This window comes from Phaseolus vulgaris, chromosome 1, assembly GCF_051622355.1.
Source record: "Phaseolus vulgaris cultivar YP4 chromosome 1, ASM5162235v1, whole genome shotgun sequence".
NCBI lineage: Eukaryota > Viridiplantae > Streptophyta > Magnoliopsida > Fabales > Fabaceae > Phaseolus > Phaseolus vulgaris.
In genome coordinates, this window is record NC_143498.1 from 15,936,611 (window position 1) to 15,953,774 (window position 17,164).

The window sequence follows — 17,164 nt, forward strand, 5'->3', positions numbered from 1 at the left end:
GAAACACCTATGAATGAATATCTTTGAAAAACAATTTCATGTGTCGAAATTGTGTTTTCATATTTTTTACAATCTAAGGTCTATTGATTGATTCAAACACTTATGATACCTTTGAAAAACCATTTCATGTGTTCAAATTATTGTATTTTGATACGTTTAATACTTCTTTAACAATCTAAGGTCTATTAATTGATTGAAGCACTTATGATATCTTAGAAAAACAATTTCATGTGTTAAAATGATACGTTTAATACTTCTTTCATTTACAATCTAAGGTTTTATAACCTAGGAAACTATGAGAAAGTGAATGTTTTGTATAATAATAGTTTAAAAGCATCTTAACTATTGAAAACAAGCGTATTATTACTCAACTAAATGTTTGCAACTTGTTCTTTTCGCTATTAATTGATTGAAAACACTTATGAATGAATATCTTTGAAAACCAATTTCATGTGTTAAAATTGTGTTTTGATATGTTTAATATCTCTTTTACAATCTTAGTCTATTAAATGATTGAAACACTTATGAATGAATATCCTTGAAAAACAATTTCATGTGTCGAAATTGTGTTTTCATATTTTTTACAATCTAAGGTCTATTGATTGATTCAAACACTTATGATACCTTTGAAAAACCATTTCATGTGTTCAAATTATTGTATTTTGATACGTTCAATACTTCTTTTACAATCTAAGGTCTATTAATTGATTGAAGTACTTATGATATCTTTGAAAAACAATTTCATGTGTTAAAATGATACGTTTAATACTTCTTTCATTTACAATCTAAGGTTTTATAACCTAGGAAACTATGAGAAAGTGAATGTTCTGTATAATAATAGTTTAAAAGCATCTTAACTATTGAAAACAAGCGTATTATTACTCAACTAAATGTTTGCAACTTGTTCTTTTCGCTATTAATTGATTGAAAACACTTATGAATGAATATCTTTGAAAACCAATTTCATGTGTTAAAATTGTGTTTTGACATGTTTAAAATCTCTTTTACAATCTTAGTCTATTAATTGATTGAAACACTTATGAATGAATATCTTTGAAAAACAATTTCATGTGTCGAAATTGTGTTTTCATATTTTTTACAATCTAAGGTCTATTGATTGATTCAAACACTTATGATACCTTTGAAAAACCATTTCATGTGTTCAAATTATTGTATTTTGATACGTTTAATACTTCTTTAACAATCTCAGGTCTATTAATTGATTGAAGCACTTATGATATCTTAGAAAAACAATTTCATGTGTTAAAATGATACGTTTAATACTTCTTTCATTTACAATCTAAGGTTTTATAACCTAGGAACTATGAGAAAGTGAATGTTCTGTATAATAATAGTTTAAAAGCATCTTAACTATTGAAAACAAGCGTATTATTACTCAACTAAATGTTTGCAACTTGTTCTTTTCGCTATTAATTGATTGAAAACACTTATGAATGAATATCTTTGAAAACCAATTTCATGTGTTAAAATTGTGTTTTGACATGTTTAAAATCTCTTTTACAATCTTAGTCTATTAATTGATTGAAACACCTATGAATGAATATCTTTGAAAAACAATTTCATGTGTCGAAATTGTGTTTTCATATTTTTTACAATCTAAGGTCTATTGATTGATTCAAACACTTATGATACCTTTGAAAAACCATTTCATGTGTTCAAATTATTGTATTTTGATACGTTTAATACTTCTTTAACAATCTAAGGTCTATTAATTGATTGAAGCACTTATGATATCTTAGAAAAACAATTTCATGTGTTAAAATGATACGTTTAATACTTCTTTCATTTACAATCTAAGGTTTTATAACCTAGGAAACTATGAGAAAGTGAATGTTCTGTATAATAATAGTTTAAAAGCATCTTAACTATTGAAAACAAGCGTATTATTACTCAACTAAATGTTTGCAACTTGTTCTTTTCGCTATTAATTGATTGAAAACACTTATGAATGAATATCTTTGAAAACCAATTTCATGTGTTAAAATTGTGTTTTGATATGTTTAATATCTCTTTTACAATCTTAGTCTATTAAATGATTGAAACACTTATGAATGAATATCCTTGAAAAACAATTTCATGTGTCGAAATTGTGTTTTCATATTTTTTACAATCTAAGGTCTATTGATTGATTCAAACACTTATGATACCTTTGAAAAACCATTTCATGTGTTCAAATTATTGTATTTTGATACGTTCAATACTTCTTTTACAATCTAAGGTCTATTAATTGATTGAAGTACTTATGATATCTTTGAAAAACAATTTCATGTGTTAAAATGATACGTTTAATACTTCTTTCATTTACAATCTAAGGTTTTATAACCTAGGAAACTATGAGAAAGTGAATGTTCTGTATAATAATAGTTTAAAAGCATCTTAACTATTGAAAACAAGCGTATTATTACTCAACTAAATGTTTGCAACTTGTTCTTTTCGCTATTAATTGATTGAAAACACTTATGAATGAATATCTTTGAAAACCAATTTCATGTGTTAAAATTGTGTTTTGACATGTTTAAAATCTCTTTTACAATCTTAGTCTATTAATTGATTGAAACACTTATGAATGAATATCTTTGAAAAACAATTTCATGTGTCGAAATTGTGTTTTCATATTTTTTACAATCTAAGGTCTATTGATTGATTCAAACACTTATGATACCTTTGAAAAACCATTTCATGTGTTCAAATTATTGTATTTTGATACGTTTAATACTTCTTTAACAATCTCAGGTCTATTAATTGATTGAAGCACTTATGATATCTTAGAAAAACAATTTCATGTGTTAAAATGATACGTTTAATACTTCTTTCATTTACAATCTAAGGTTTTATAACCTAGGAACTATGAGAAAGTGAATGTTCTGTATAATAATAGTTTAAAAGCATCTTAACTATTGAAAACAAGCGTATTATTACTCAACTAAATGTTTGCAACTTGTTCTTTTCGCTATTAATTGATTGAAAACAATTATGAATGAATATCTTTGAAAACCAATTTCATGTGTTAAAATTGTGTTTTGACATGTTTAAAATCTCTTTTACAATTTTAGTCTATTAATTGATTGAAACACCTATGAATGAATATCTTTGAAAAACAATTTCATGTGTCGAAATTGTGTTTTCATATTTTTTACAATCTAAGGTCTATTGATTGATTCAAACACTTATGATACCTTTGAAAAACCATTTCATGTGTTCAAATTATTGTATTTTGATACGTTTAATACTTCTTTAACAATCTAAGGTCTATTAATTGATTGAAGCACTTATGATATCTTAGAAAAACAATTTCATGTGTTAAAATGATACGTTTAATACTTCTTTCATTTACAATCTAAGGTTTTATAACCTAGGAAACTATGAGAAAGTGAATGTTTTGTATAATAATAGTTTAAAAGCATCTTAACTATTGAAAACAAGCGTATTATTACTCAACTAAATGTTTGCAACTTGTTCTTTTCGCTATTAATTGATTGAAAACACTTATGAATGAATATCTTTGAAAACCAATTTCATGTGTTAAAATTGTGTTTTGACATGTTTAAAATCTCTTTTACAATCTTAGTCTATTAATTGATTGAAACACTTATGAATGAATATCTTTGAAAAACAATTTCATGTGTCGAAATTGTGTTTTCATATTTTTTACAATCTAAGGTCTATTGATTGGTTCAAACACTTATGATACCTTTGAAAAACCATTTCATGTGTTCAAATTATTGTATTTTGATACGTTTAATACTTCTTTAACAAGCTAAGGTCTATTAATTGATTGAAGCACTTATGATATCTTAGAAAAACAATTTCATGTGTTAAAATGATACGTTTAATACTTCTTTCATTTACAATCTAAGGTTTTATAACCTAGGAAACTATGAGAAAGTGAATGTTTTGTATAATAATAGTTTAAAAGCATCTTAACTATTGAAAACAAGCGTATTATTACTCAACTAAATGTTTGCAACTTGTTCTTTTCGCTATTAATTGATTGAAAACACTTATGAATGAATATCTTTGAAAACCAATTTCATGTGTTAAAATTGTGTTTTGACATGTTTAATATCTCTTTTACAATCTTAGTCTATTAATTGATTGAAACACTTATGAATGAATATCCTTGAAAAACAATTTCATGTGTCGAAATTGTGTTTTCATATTTTTTACAATCTAAGGTCTATTGATTGATTCAAACACTTATAATACCTTTGAAAAACCATTTCATGTGTTCAAATTATTGTATTTTGATACGTTTAATACTTCTTTTACAATCTAAGGTCTATTAATTGATTGAAGCACTTATGATATCTTTGAAAAACAATTTCATGTGTTAAAATGATACGTTTAATACTTCTTTCATTTACAATCTAAGGTTTTATAACCTAGGAAACTATGAGAAAGTGAATGTTCTGTATAATAATAGTTTAAAAGCATCTTAACTATTGAAAACAAGCGTATTATTACTCAACTAAATGTTTGCAACTTGTTCTTTTCGCTATTAATTGATTGAAAACACTTATGAATGAATATCTTTGAAAACCAATTTCATGTGTTAAAATTGTGTTTTGACATGTTTAATATCTCTTTTACAATCTTAGTCTATTAAATGATTGAAACACTTATGAATGAATATCCTTGAAAAACAATTTCATGTGTCGAAATTGTGTTTTCATATTTTTTACAATCTAAGGTCTATTGATTGATTCAAACACTTATGATACCTTTGAAAAACCATTTCATGTGTTCAAATTATTGTATTTTGATACGTTCAATACTTCTTTTACAATCTAAGGTCTATTAATTGATTGAAGTACTTATGATATCTTTGAAAAACAATTTCATGTGTTAAAATGATACGTTTAATACTTCTTTCATTTACAATCTAAGGTTTTATAACCTAGGAAACTATGAGAAAGTGAATGTTCTGTATAATAATAGTTTAAAAGCATCTTAACTATTGAGAACAAGCGTATTATTACTCAACTAAATGTTTGCAACTTGTTCTTTTCGCTATTAATTGATTGAAAACACTTATGAATGAATATCTTTGAAAACCAATTTCATGTGTTAAAATTGTGTTTTGACATGTTTAATATCTGTACCGCCCTGGTAGTCGGAAGTGATGACGTGGCATCCAGCTACAGTATAGGCGTGTTGACAAGGCGCCAGGTTGGCAGAAGGGAAGGAAGTCGGGGGGCTCGTGAAGTCGCCACTTATTAAGTTGGCGTGTTCCGATCTCCAGCATACCAGAATCGGCGATCACAGGGTTAAAGATGAAGTCGCCAGATGTAAACTCAGGCGACCTAGTGATTGGAGATCGCCAGAGCAAGCACATCGCCAGAGATGAAGGTGGTGCAGATTATGAAGGCGGCCGGCGAGACCACAGGGAAGGTGTACGAAGGCACCCTAACTCGCCAATTCCAGTAGAGATCGCGCTCCCAAGTTAGCTATGCACTGGGCAGTACCATGCATAAGTAACTTAGCAAAATGAGAGTAGAAGCAGCGCCCAAGTCAAGGAGGCTCTAGATGAAGGCACGTGTACGACTAGATGCGAGCCACGTGTCCAAGTCTGTAACTGCCAGGAGAGAGAAAGTAACCAGGTATATAAGAGTTCTCAACGAACTTTCTGAGGTACGCGCGTTCAGATTACACTCTTTACGCTTGCGAGTTATAGAGCTTACTGTGAGAGAGAATTTGCACGGTTCCTGTTCTCTTAGTATTTGGTGATTCGGTCACTGACTTGGGCGTTGGAGTGCGATCGGCCGCAGCGGCGCCGTTCTGTTCCTTTGCAGGTTCTTGAGGTTGATCTCGAAGAAGAACGGAGGTTTGAAGCGGTGCGCACGTCGATCCTTTGACGAGGCAGTTTCCAGCGTTCCGGTCAACAGGCAGGATCATGAGTCAATCGTAGCTGAAGTAAGTGTTGTTTGCTGCATTCTGTGATTCGCTGAGTTTCATGAGAAAAATGAGAAGCAATCGTTCAAGTCCAGTTGCGCCCGTCGCTGCTGAAGGCGCCGCTGCCATGACCATGGCGCCATGGCGCAGATGGTAGAGATGATGCGTTCGTTGCAGGCAACTGTGGAAGCCTCGCGCATAGAGCAGGCGAGAATGCATGAGGACCTGGTCGCCTCTCGCGCCAGGAATGAGGAGCTCAGCAAGGTGACTGAGGAGCTGCGTCAAGCTCTTCAGGAGCAGCAAGGGCGTTCTTCTGCTGAAGAGGTTGCGCCGTCGTCGCCACCTCGTGTTTTTCCTATGCCTTTCGCTCAGGCGATTACTGACACGCCTATTCCTACGAGCGTGGTCCCTGTCAAGGCTATCTTTACCGGCGTGGAGGATCCAGAGGCTCATCTAACCACGTTTCATACGCAGATGATGCTGTCGGGAGGGTCAGACGCCGTGTATTGCAAGATGTTCGTGAGCACGCTCCAGGGAACGGCGTTGGAATGGTTTGTGAGCCTACCTAACGGTCACATAACCAATTTTCAGCAGTTCTCGAAGGTTTTCGTCGAGCAATACATCGTGAACAAGGCACCGCCCAGGGTGTCTTATGATTTGTTTGATATAAGGCAGTACCAGGGAGAGTCCCTCAGAGACTACCTGAATCGCTTTGGAGCGCAGATGGTCAGATCGCCGGCTAAAGATGAAGAAATGCTGGTCTATGCATTCAAGAAGGGCGTGCTGCCAGGACCATTCTGCGAGGCCTTGATCAGGGCTCACCCTACAACGTTTGCTGAGGTCAGGCGACTTGCGGTGGCTCACATCGCCGACGAGAGTGAGGTCGCCGAGAAGAGAGGGAGCGTGGCTCCCGCTAGGCCACGCGCCCAGACCAGGATCCAGCCGCAAAGGGTGCTGGAGACAGCAGCGGCGGCCAGGAAGGACCAGAGGACTCGCCATCCTTATGATAGGAGGAACAAGGGGAGGGGCCAGGGACGCCAGCAACCAGCACGTCGGGAATACAATCGCCCGCCTAAGCACAAGTTTGTTATGGGATTGGCGGACCTGATCGCCATTCCCAATATATCTGCTAGGTTGAAAGCGCCTGAGAAGGTGGGCGACAAGGTGCTGGGACCAAAGCCAGACGCCTGGTGTGAGTTTCACCAGGGCTTTGGCCACACTTTGGACTCGTGTTTGTCCTTAGGGTATCAGCTCGATGATCTGGTTAAGAGCGGGTTCCTAAATGACTATCTGCTGGACAGGAGGACGGGGGGAGCGTCGAGTTCCCAGCCAGCGGGTGGAGAAGCCCAGCAACACGAGATGCCTATCCATGGGGAAATCCACACCATTGCAGGAGGCTTCTCGGGTGGTGGATGCACCGCATCGCAGAGGAAGAAGTACGCGCAGTCGGTGATGACAGTGGATATGTTTGAAGATCACTCGCCGGAGGTGGACATTACGTTCACCAAGCAGGATCTTCGGGACGTTGTGCCCCATGACAACGATCCCATAGTCATTTCGCTGATTACGGCGGGAAGGAAGGTCCACAGAGTTCTGGTGGACCAGGGAAGCTCGGCAGACGTGATGTTCTGGCCGACTTTCACGCAGTTGGAGTTGCCCCTTGACCAGCTAAGGCCCTATGGAGGGTGCCTATATGGGTTCGCTGGTGACCAGGTGGAGGTCAGGGGGTACATTGAGTTGAGAACCACGTTTAAAGATGAGGCTGGTTCGAGAACGGAGAAAATCAAGTACCTCATTGTAAACGCTCCTTCAGCATACAACATCCTGTTGGGGAGGCCCACACTTAACAGGATAGGCGCTATACCGTCGACTCGGCACATGAAGGTGAAGTTGCCGTCTATGGAGGGGGTGGTGATCACGATCAAGTCTGATCAGAAAGAAGCAAAAAAGTGCTATGAGAATAGCCTGAAAAACAAGAGATCTGAGTTATGTAACAACCACCCCACCTCCCGGTGTGAAGCCCAGATCGACGGTAACAAAAGAGACCGCCGGAAGGGACGTGGAGATGGTGGACGCTGAGCTGGGGGAGGGGAACGCTGGTCTAGAGGAGGAAGAGGCGCGGAATCGCCCTGAGGAAGCGAGAGAGCAGGGAATCGCCAGGGCGGTGATCGCCAGAGAATCCAGGCCAAAACCTATCGAGCAGTGGCTCGAGAAAGAGATCGGGGGAAAGATCTTCAAGCTGGGAAGATCTCTGGGGGTCGAGCTCCAGGACCAGATCGCCAAGGTGATTGAGCGGCATTTGGACGCGTTTGCATGGTCCGCTTCGGACATGCCCGGGATTGATCCCGACTTCTTGTGCCATCATCTGGCGATGGACAACTTGGTGAGACCAGTGCGACAAAGAAGAAGAAAGTTCAACGAGGAAAGGAGGCAGGCGATTAGAGATGAAACACAGAAACTCCTTGCTGCAGGCCACATCAGGGAAGTCCAGTACCCTGAATGGCTGGCGAATGTCGTGCTGGTGAAGAAGAGTAACGGGAAATGGCGCATGTGCGTCGATTTCACCGACCTGAACAAAGCTTGCCCAAAGGATTCGTATCCTTTACCAAGCATAGACGCCCTGGTAGATAGTGCTGCAGGGTGTAAGTTGCTGAGTTTCCTGGATGCCTTCTCGGGGTATAACCATTTCAAGATGCATCCCATGGATGAAGAGAAGACAGCCTTCATGACGGAGAGGTCGTGCTATTGCTATAAGGTGATGCCGTTTGGGCTGAAGAACGCGGGGGCCACGTACCAGAGGCTGATGGATCGAGTGCTTGCACCGATGCTGGGAAGGAACGTGCAAGCGTATGTCGATGACATGGTCGTGACCTCGCCGGAAAAGAGCAAGCACGTCGCGGACTTGGAAGAATTGTTCACGACGATCGCCAAGTTCAGATTATAGCTTAATCCAGAGAAATGCATTTTCGGCGTGGAGGCTGGAAAGTTTTGGGGTTTCCTCTTGACTGAAAGAGGCATAGAGGCCAACCCCGACAAGTGTGCCGCCATCTTGGCGATGAGGAGCCCAGCTACGGTGAAAGAGGTCCAACAGCTAACAGGTCGGATGGCAGCCCTGTCTCGCTTCGTGTCAGCTAGCGGAGAGAAGGGACATCCCTATTTTCAGTGCTTGAGGCGCAATAACAAGTTTGCCTGGACGAAGGAGTGCGAGGAAGCCTTCGTCAAGCTGAAGGAGTACCTGGCGAGCCCGCCGGTTTTGTGCAAACCGCTGGTGGGAACCCCTCTCAGGTTGTATTTTGCTGTAACTGAGAGGGCGGTGAGTGCGGTGCTCGCCCAGGATCAAGATCAGGCTTAGAAGCCTATTTATTTTGTTAGTAAGGTGTTGCAGGGCCCCGAAACGAGATATCAGGCCCTGGAGAAGGCTGCGCTGGCTGTGGTGTTTTCGGCGAGGAGGTTGTGCCACTATTTCCATAGCTTCACCATACTGGTGATGACTGACCTGCCCATCCAGAAAGTTTTGAAGAAGCTCGACGTTGCGGGAAGGATGGTGAAATGGGCAGTGGAGCTGTCAGAGTTTGACATCAAGTATGAGCCCCGAGGCCCGATCAAGGGGCAAATCTTTGCAGATTTCGTGGTCGAGCTCTCGTCTGAGGCGACACGAGTTGAAGGGGACGGCTTCCGTTGGGTACTCTCGGTGGATGGATCGTCGAACCAGCAGGGTAGCGGTGCTGGAGTCATTTTAGGAGGGCCCAATGGCGTGCTAATCGAGCAATCTTTGAGATTCGCCTTCAAAGCCAGTAACAATCAAGCAGAGTATGAGGCGCTGATCGCCGGAATTTTGCTGGCCAAGGAGATGGGAGCTAGGGTGCTGATGGCTAAGAGTGACTCGCTGCTAGTCACAGGGCAAGTAACAGGCGAGTTCCAGGCTAAAGATCCACAAATGGCGGCCTATCTGGAATATGTGCAGGAGTTGAAGCGTTCCTTTGCCTCCTTTGAAGTAGTGCATGTGCCCAGAGAGCAGAATGCCCGAGCCGACTTGCTAGCTAAGCTCGCCAGTTCAGGCAAGGGGGGTAGGCAGAGGACGGTGATTCAAGAAACTCTGAAGACGCCGAGAGCATTTGTGGCAGATCACCTGGTCCTTCAGATAAGCAAGTCGACGGAGAAAGCAGCGAAAAGCCATAAGTCCCTGACGCAAGAAACTCTGAGATCGCCGAGAATTAGAGCATGTCGGGGAGAGAAGGTAAACGTGATGCAGGTCTGCGCTACCCATGAGCCAGACACTTGGATAACACAATACAAGCGGTGCCTGGCAGATGGCCTTCTCCCACTGGATCCGACTGAGGCTAGGAAGGTAAAGAAGAATTCTAGCAAGTACACCCTGATTGATGGCGATCTGTACAGGTTTGGGTTCACTCACCCGCTCCTAGAATGTATACATGGCGAGAAGTGCACGAGAATCATGGCGGAGCTCCACGAAGGTATATGCGGAAGCCACGTCGGGGGTCGAGCTCTGGCCGCGAGGACTCTCCGTGCAGGCTACTACTGGCCAACGATGAGAGAAGACTGCAAGAAGTATGCGCAGTGTTGCAAACAGTGCCAACAGCACGCCGATTGGCACAAGGCGCCTCCTGAGGAGTTGAAGTCGATCTACAGCCCTTGGCCGTTTCATACCTGGGGAATCGACATCCTGGGACCTTTTCCGCTGGCAATCAGGCAGATGAAGTACTTGGTGGTGGCGATTGAATATTTCACCAAGTGGATCGAAGCAGAACCAGTGGCCCAGATCACCGCACACAAGATCGAAGGTTTCGTGTGGAAGAACATCGTGTGCCGGTTTGGAGTGCCTAAGCGCTTGGTGTCGGACAATGGGACTCAGTTTGCAAGCCACCTGTTGAAGAAGCTTTGCGAAGGGGTGGGAATTCAACAAGTGTTTGCATCCGTCGAGCACCCTCAGACAAATGGCCAGGTGGAGTCAGCTAATCGGGTGTTGTTGAGAGGTTTGAAGAGAAGGGTAGAAAAAGCCAAGGGAAGCTGGGCTGAGGAGGTGCCCCGTATAGTCTGGGCGTACCACACCACCGAGCAGTCAGGAACCCATGAGACCCCGTTCAGTTTGGTCTATGGGTGTGATGCGATGATTCCAGTAGAGATCCAGGAGAGCTCGCCGAGATTCCAGAACTTCGTAGAGGAAGACTCGAATGAAGAGAGAAGGCTGAACCTGGACCTACTGGATGAGGTCAGGGAAGAGGCGAGACTGAAAGCTGAGGCGGTGAAGAGAAGGATTGAACGAAGGTACAACTCGAAGGTGATGCCAAGGCAATTTAGAGAAGGCGACCTGGTGATGAGAAAAGCCCACCAGTACGAGATGGAGAATAAGCTGTCACCCAAGTGGACTGGACCGTTCAGAATAACCGAGGCGCTCGGGAACGGCGCCTACCGCTTAGAGACATTGGAAGGAGGGGCTATTCCTCGCACCTGGAACGCCACGCAGCTGAAGTTGTATTACAGTTGAGAACTTTGTAAGTAAAGATAAACACAAAGTTACATTACAATGTCTCTGTTAAAATAGTTTGAAGGGGGCACACTTTTTTCCCTAAGGAGGGTTTTTAATGAGGCCACCCAATAAAGAGAAGTTTTCAAAGTACAAGTTGTTTTAGATTGCGTGCCTATTGTTTTCAGAAAAGTTTTGAAGAAAGACCTTGTCACTTGTACGTGACTCAAGGCGAGTTAAAGATATATTGCATGCTTTCTAAAAAGTTTTAAGTCCTCATCGTTTTTCGGCGATCGGAGGCATCAGTTAAAGTTTTTAAGTCCTCATCGTTTTTCGGCGATTGGAGGCATCAGTTAAAGTTTTTAAGTCCTCATCGTTTTTCGGCGATCGGAGGCATCAGTTAAAGTTTTTAAGTCCTCATCGTTTTTCGGCGATTGGAGGCATCAGTTAAAGTTTTTAAGTCCTCATCGTCTTTCGGCGATCGGAGGCACCAGTTAAAAGACCTCAACGCCCTCGCGCGTCCTGAGGCAAGTTAAAGACCTCCTCGTCGCTGAGCGAGTGCAGGTAAGGAAGAGCGAAAAGTCCTCAGTGTTTCTGGGGGCGAGAAGATGTAACCCCTGGGGCAATGTAGAGGCACCAGGAAAAGACCTCCTCGCCGTCGAGCGAGTGCAAGCGAGAAAGAGTAAAAGTCCTCAGTGTTTCTGGGGGCGAGAAGATGTAACCCCTGGGGCAATGTAGAGGCACCAGGAAAAGTCCTCAGTGTTTCTGGGGGCGAGAAGATGTAACCCCTGGGGCAATGTAGAGGCACCAGTGAAAAGTCCTCAGTGTTTCTGGGGGCGAGAAGATGTAACCGCTGGGGCGATGTAGAGGCACCAGTGAAAAGTCCTCAGTGTTTCTGGGGGGGGAGGAGATGTAACCCCTGGGGCAATGTAGAGGCACGATTTAAAGACCTTCTCGCCTATGAGCGAGTTCAGGCGAGTTAAAGACCTTCTCGCCTATGAGCGAGTTCAGGCAAGATAAAATCCTTCTCGTCTCGAACGAGTTCAGGTATGGTGTAGAGGGTGGAAGAAGTTCTGAGGGTGGCTAAGGTAGGTTCGAAGAGAACGCCTAGCCACCCGGTCTCTTGCTCTGAAGCACAAGGAGGTAGAGAAGGATCTGAAAGGCGCCTCTACCCCCAGATGAAAGAGCAATGGCCAAGGTGTGAAGGCAGGAAGAAGCTGGTGTCGCCAAGAGTCTCTGGCGACCAGGAAACGTTCAAGCAATGGCGAGAAGTCAAAGACCCGTTTGATGAAGCAGATCGGGTGTAACGACGTCATAAAGCCAGGGGTTGAGTTAAAGTCCATTGCTTGGAGTATCATTTTACGCTAAGGTTCATTGCCTTAAGTTTACGAGTTGATAAATGTGATTATTATTCGAAGTTGAGATGGTTTGAAACGGCTAAGTACAAGATCGTGCCTGCGAGATTACTAAGTTATTTTTTCGACGTAAATCACGCAAGGAAAGTTAAAGGTAGACGAAGAGGTTACAAGAAGAAATGCAAAAGTAATTTCATTAAGTAAAGTATCAGCTCGAAAATACGTGTACAAGAAAATACGAGTTATTGCAGAATTATATACAAGGGAAAGGCACGAAGGTAGCAGATGGAGAGAATCGATTAGTCTTTAGCGGGAACCACTTTTCCATCCACTACCTCGTTATCAAGAGACACCATGCTGAGGTCCAGGTCGGGGAACAAGCAGGCAAATTGTTCCCGCACAGCTTCGAATCCAGCAGCCAGAATTTGAGCAGAATTCAGCTTGAGTTCTTCAATCTGCTTCTGAAGTTCCTCAATCCGTTTCTTGAGATCTTCAGTCTGTTCTTTCAGCTCCTTATTCTGCTGCTCCAGCTCTTCAACTTGCTTCTTGAGTTGTTCATTGGTTTCTTGAGCCTGGAGAAGGTCTTCAGCAACCTTCTTGGATTCTGCTTGCGGTTGTCCCCATTCGGCAGCGAGCTCTCCTTTTTCCTTCTTGGCTTCAGCGAGCTCAGCCATGGCGACATCCCTCGCCTTTTCCACCTTTCCAAGGAGGGTCTCTCGGTCGGCTGACCTTTGCTCCAATTTCTTCACCCTGGCGGCGTCAGTTTTTACGAGAGCCTCCAGGTCAGCCACCTTGACGCGATAAGGCACAATCTTGCTCTCCAGTTCAATCTTTTCTTGAGCCAGTTGCTGCACCTTATGGCGGAGATCAGTGGCCTCCTTGCGCGCCAATCTGAGCTCGGTGCTCATTGCGTCTTCTACTCGGGAGTGTTCAATCTCCGCGAGCGTCAGATTAAAGGACAACTTCTCCACCTCAACCTTCATGGTGCTGTTCTCTGTTTTAAGGTTGAAGAGGTCGTCCTGGAGCTTCCTAGTGGAGCTCTGCACCGCTCTAGTTATGATGGCGGGAATGTCTTCTGCTATCGTCTTCAGCTTAGCAGATAAAGGCTCCCACATCCTCGTGACCTCGAGAGGGAGGTTTGCTGCTTGGAGAGGCGCTGGTGGGGCCTGTTGTTGGTTTCCGTCGCCACCCTCTTTAGTTAGTTCGTCAGTGGGTGTTTCTGCTCGTGGTGGCGACGTCGGGGACTCCGTGATCAGAATCGGAGAGGTGTGGGCAACCTCATCCCCGATTGGAGCAACATCTGCAGCTGAGGCGTTAGAAGGAGGACCCCCTCCAGCTGATACATATGGCGTGGAGGCGCTTGGGGGGTCCTCCAAGAAATTGTCTTCGGCGGCCTCGACCGCGGGTGGCGCAGTTGCCAACGGAATGGCTTGGACTGGGGAAGCGGGAGCTGGTGGAGATGGCATTGTTGGAGGTGGAGCAGGCGTGGATGGCGGTGTTGAGATTGGAAGAGGGGGTGGGGCAGGTGGTGAAGAAGGTGCCACCCTCTTCCTATTTGTAACGGGCCATCTTCGGTGACCTCGTCATCTTCTTCCTCCTCCTCGTGGACTACCTGGGGAGCTTTCCTCTTAGGCCTTTTGAGGACAAGCTTCTTACGTTGGGCGGCGGGCTGGACATCGGAGGGAGCTTGGCCCTTAGGTGGCGATCGACCCTGGGCGACGGCGATCTCCACCACCGAATTCGGTACTGTTTGAGAGCCCGTCGCCAGCCCGTGGGTTCGGGCGAGCGCCCTCAATTCAGCGAGCATACCCTTGCCCAACATGTTATCTGCATAGAACGAAAATGCATGGGTTAACTCAGAGAGAAAATAAGTGCATAAGGCAGTATGCAGCAAAGCAGATGATCGGTGCAGAAAAATAAAACCAAAGTCTTGCGCATAACGCACAAGACGCCCAGAAACAGTTAAACAGAAGCAGTATTAAAACAACAGTTTAAATGTTCTAACCTATTCGAATTTCGAGTTGGTCCTCGTAGAATTCGAAGCAGATCAGGGTGGTGGTAAGGAAAGTGATGTTGGCATCCGCCACCCTTTTCCAGAAAAGGCAGAGATCTCTGTCCAACGCTCCCATGCTATCAGGACTTCTGGGTCTCCTGAAGCAGCTCTTGGACTCTTTCTTCCCCTTGTCCACCCAGTACAAGGGGAAGCCGTCGAGCAGGGAGGCGTCCTTGTCGTTAGGGCACACTTGGACGAACTTCCCTTTCCAGTCTTTATAGGATTGCTGGAAGATGGCGAAGATTGACCTCCCAGCAATCCCATTCAAGCTAACCCACAGGCGGTCTCCTGGGTGCTTGGCTTCGAAGAGAAATAGAAATACGTCTACGGATGCGGGCAACCCCAGATGGTCGCACATCACTTGGAACGCTCGCACAAACGCCCAGCTGTTGGGATGGAGCTGGGCGGCGGCGATGTTGAGCTCGGTAAGGAGCTCCCTTTCGAAACGGGTGAAAGGGAACTTGAGCTTCACCTTCTTGAATAAGGTTGTGTAGACGAAGCAGAAGGGCCCGTCAGCGCTCACCTTATCGTCGGCACAAACGGGCAGATCGGGGGGGCAAGGTAGCACTATCATCTTTTCATCGTGCTCCTTATGAAATGTTTGGTGAGGCTCATCCCCCTTTGTCAATCGCAAGACTGCTCCAGCAGTGTTCACGGAAGACGTTTCCCTCAACAGGGTCGAGTTGGCCCATGGGTAGAGTTTTTTGAAGTCTGGCAGGGGAACGGGGGCTCCTCCGGCGATAGGTGGAGTCGCCTGGGCCAGGTTGGGGTGGGAAGGTGCAGGCCTCTCAGCCTGGGAAGATGAAGCACCGCGTGCTCGCGGTGGGATGAGTGCTTGAGAAGAGGGGTGTCGCGATGAAGGAGGAGGATTCGGGGTGATCTTTGAGCGGGTCATTCTCGAAGCTGCAAAGGAAGAAGAAAAGGAAAAATGATCAGGGTTCGCAGAGGTTGACTCGATCGTGGGAGAAGGGTGAAAAGCGAACGAACGAAGGTTCGTTGCGACGATTGACGAAGCCCTAAGTTACGCAGAAGGAGAAATGGAAAAAGCAACCCACAGCGTATGCACCAGACAGTTACAGGATGATGCGAAACGGTTAAAATGCAAGAAAAACCAGTAGAAGAAGGAAAGTAGGTACCTTTTGATGATCAGGAAGACGACGAAGGATGATGGTGATTCAGAATGTTGGAGAGCGCTGAGAGTTTTTTGCAGGAGGAAGTTAGAGCGTTTGTGAATATGAAGAAAAGTGATGGAACAGTGTGGAGTGAAAATGGGTTTAAGAGTTTTTTCGAAATGGGTTTGGGAAGCGCAAATGGTAACTAAAGGTAACCGTTGATGAAGCCACGTGTCGAACGATGGGTGAGGGGTTTGGTGGAGGGTCAGAGAAGCAGAAGGTACAACCGCTCGGAATTCTGCGTCAGTGCCACGTAGACCGGTGTTGACGTGACTCTTCTAGTCTTTTCGCTGGACAAGTCTTCGCTTAAGACTGGGGGGCTTGTGTACCGCCCTGGTAGTCGGAAGTGATGACGTGGCATCCAGCTACAGTATAGGCGTGTTGACAAGGCGCCAGATTGGCAGAAGGGAAGGAAGTCGGGGGGCTCGTGAAGTCGCTAGTTATTAAGTCGCCAGTCCGATCTCCAGCATACCAGAATCGGCGATCATCGGGTTAAAGATGAAGTCGCCAGATGTAAACTCAGGCGACCTAGTGATTGGAGATCGCCAGAGCAAGAACATCGCCAGAGATGAAGGTGGTGCAGATTATGAAGGCGGCCGACGAGAGCACAGGGAAGGTGTACGAAGGCACCCTAACTCGCCAATTCCAGTAGAGATCGCGCTCCCAAGTTAGCTATGCACTGGGCAGTACCATGCATAAGTAACTTAGCAAAATGAGAGTAGAAGCAGCGCCCAAGTCAAGGAGGCTCCAGATGAAGGCACGTGTACGACTAGATGCAAGCCACGTGTCCAAGTCTGTAACTGCAAGGAGAGAGAAAGTAACCAGGTATATAAGAGTTCTCAACGAACTTTCTGAGGTACGCGCGTTCAGATTACACTCTTTACGCTTGCGAGTTATAGAGCTTACTGTGAGAGAGAATTTGCACGGTTCCTGTTCTCTTAGTATTTGGTGCTTCGGTCACTGACTTGGGCGTTGGAGTGCGATCGGCCGCAGCGGCGCCGTTCTGTTCCTTTGCAGGTTCTTGAGGTGGATCTCGAAGAAGAACGGAGGTTTGAAGCGGTGCGCACGTCGATCCTTTGACGAGGCAGTTTCCAGCGTTCCGGTCAACAGGCAGGATCAATATCTCTTTTACAATCTTAGTCTATTAATTGATTGAAACACATATGAATGAATATCCTTGAAAAGC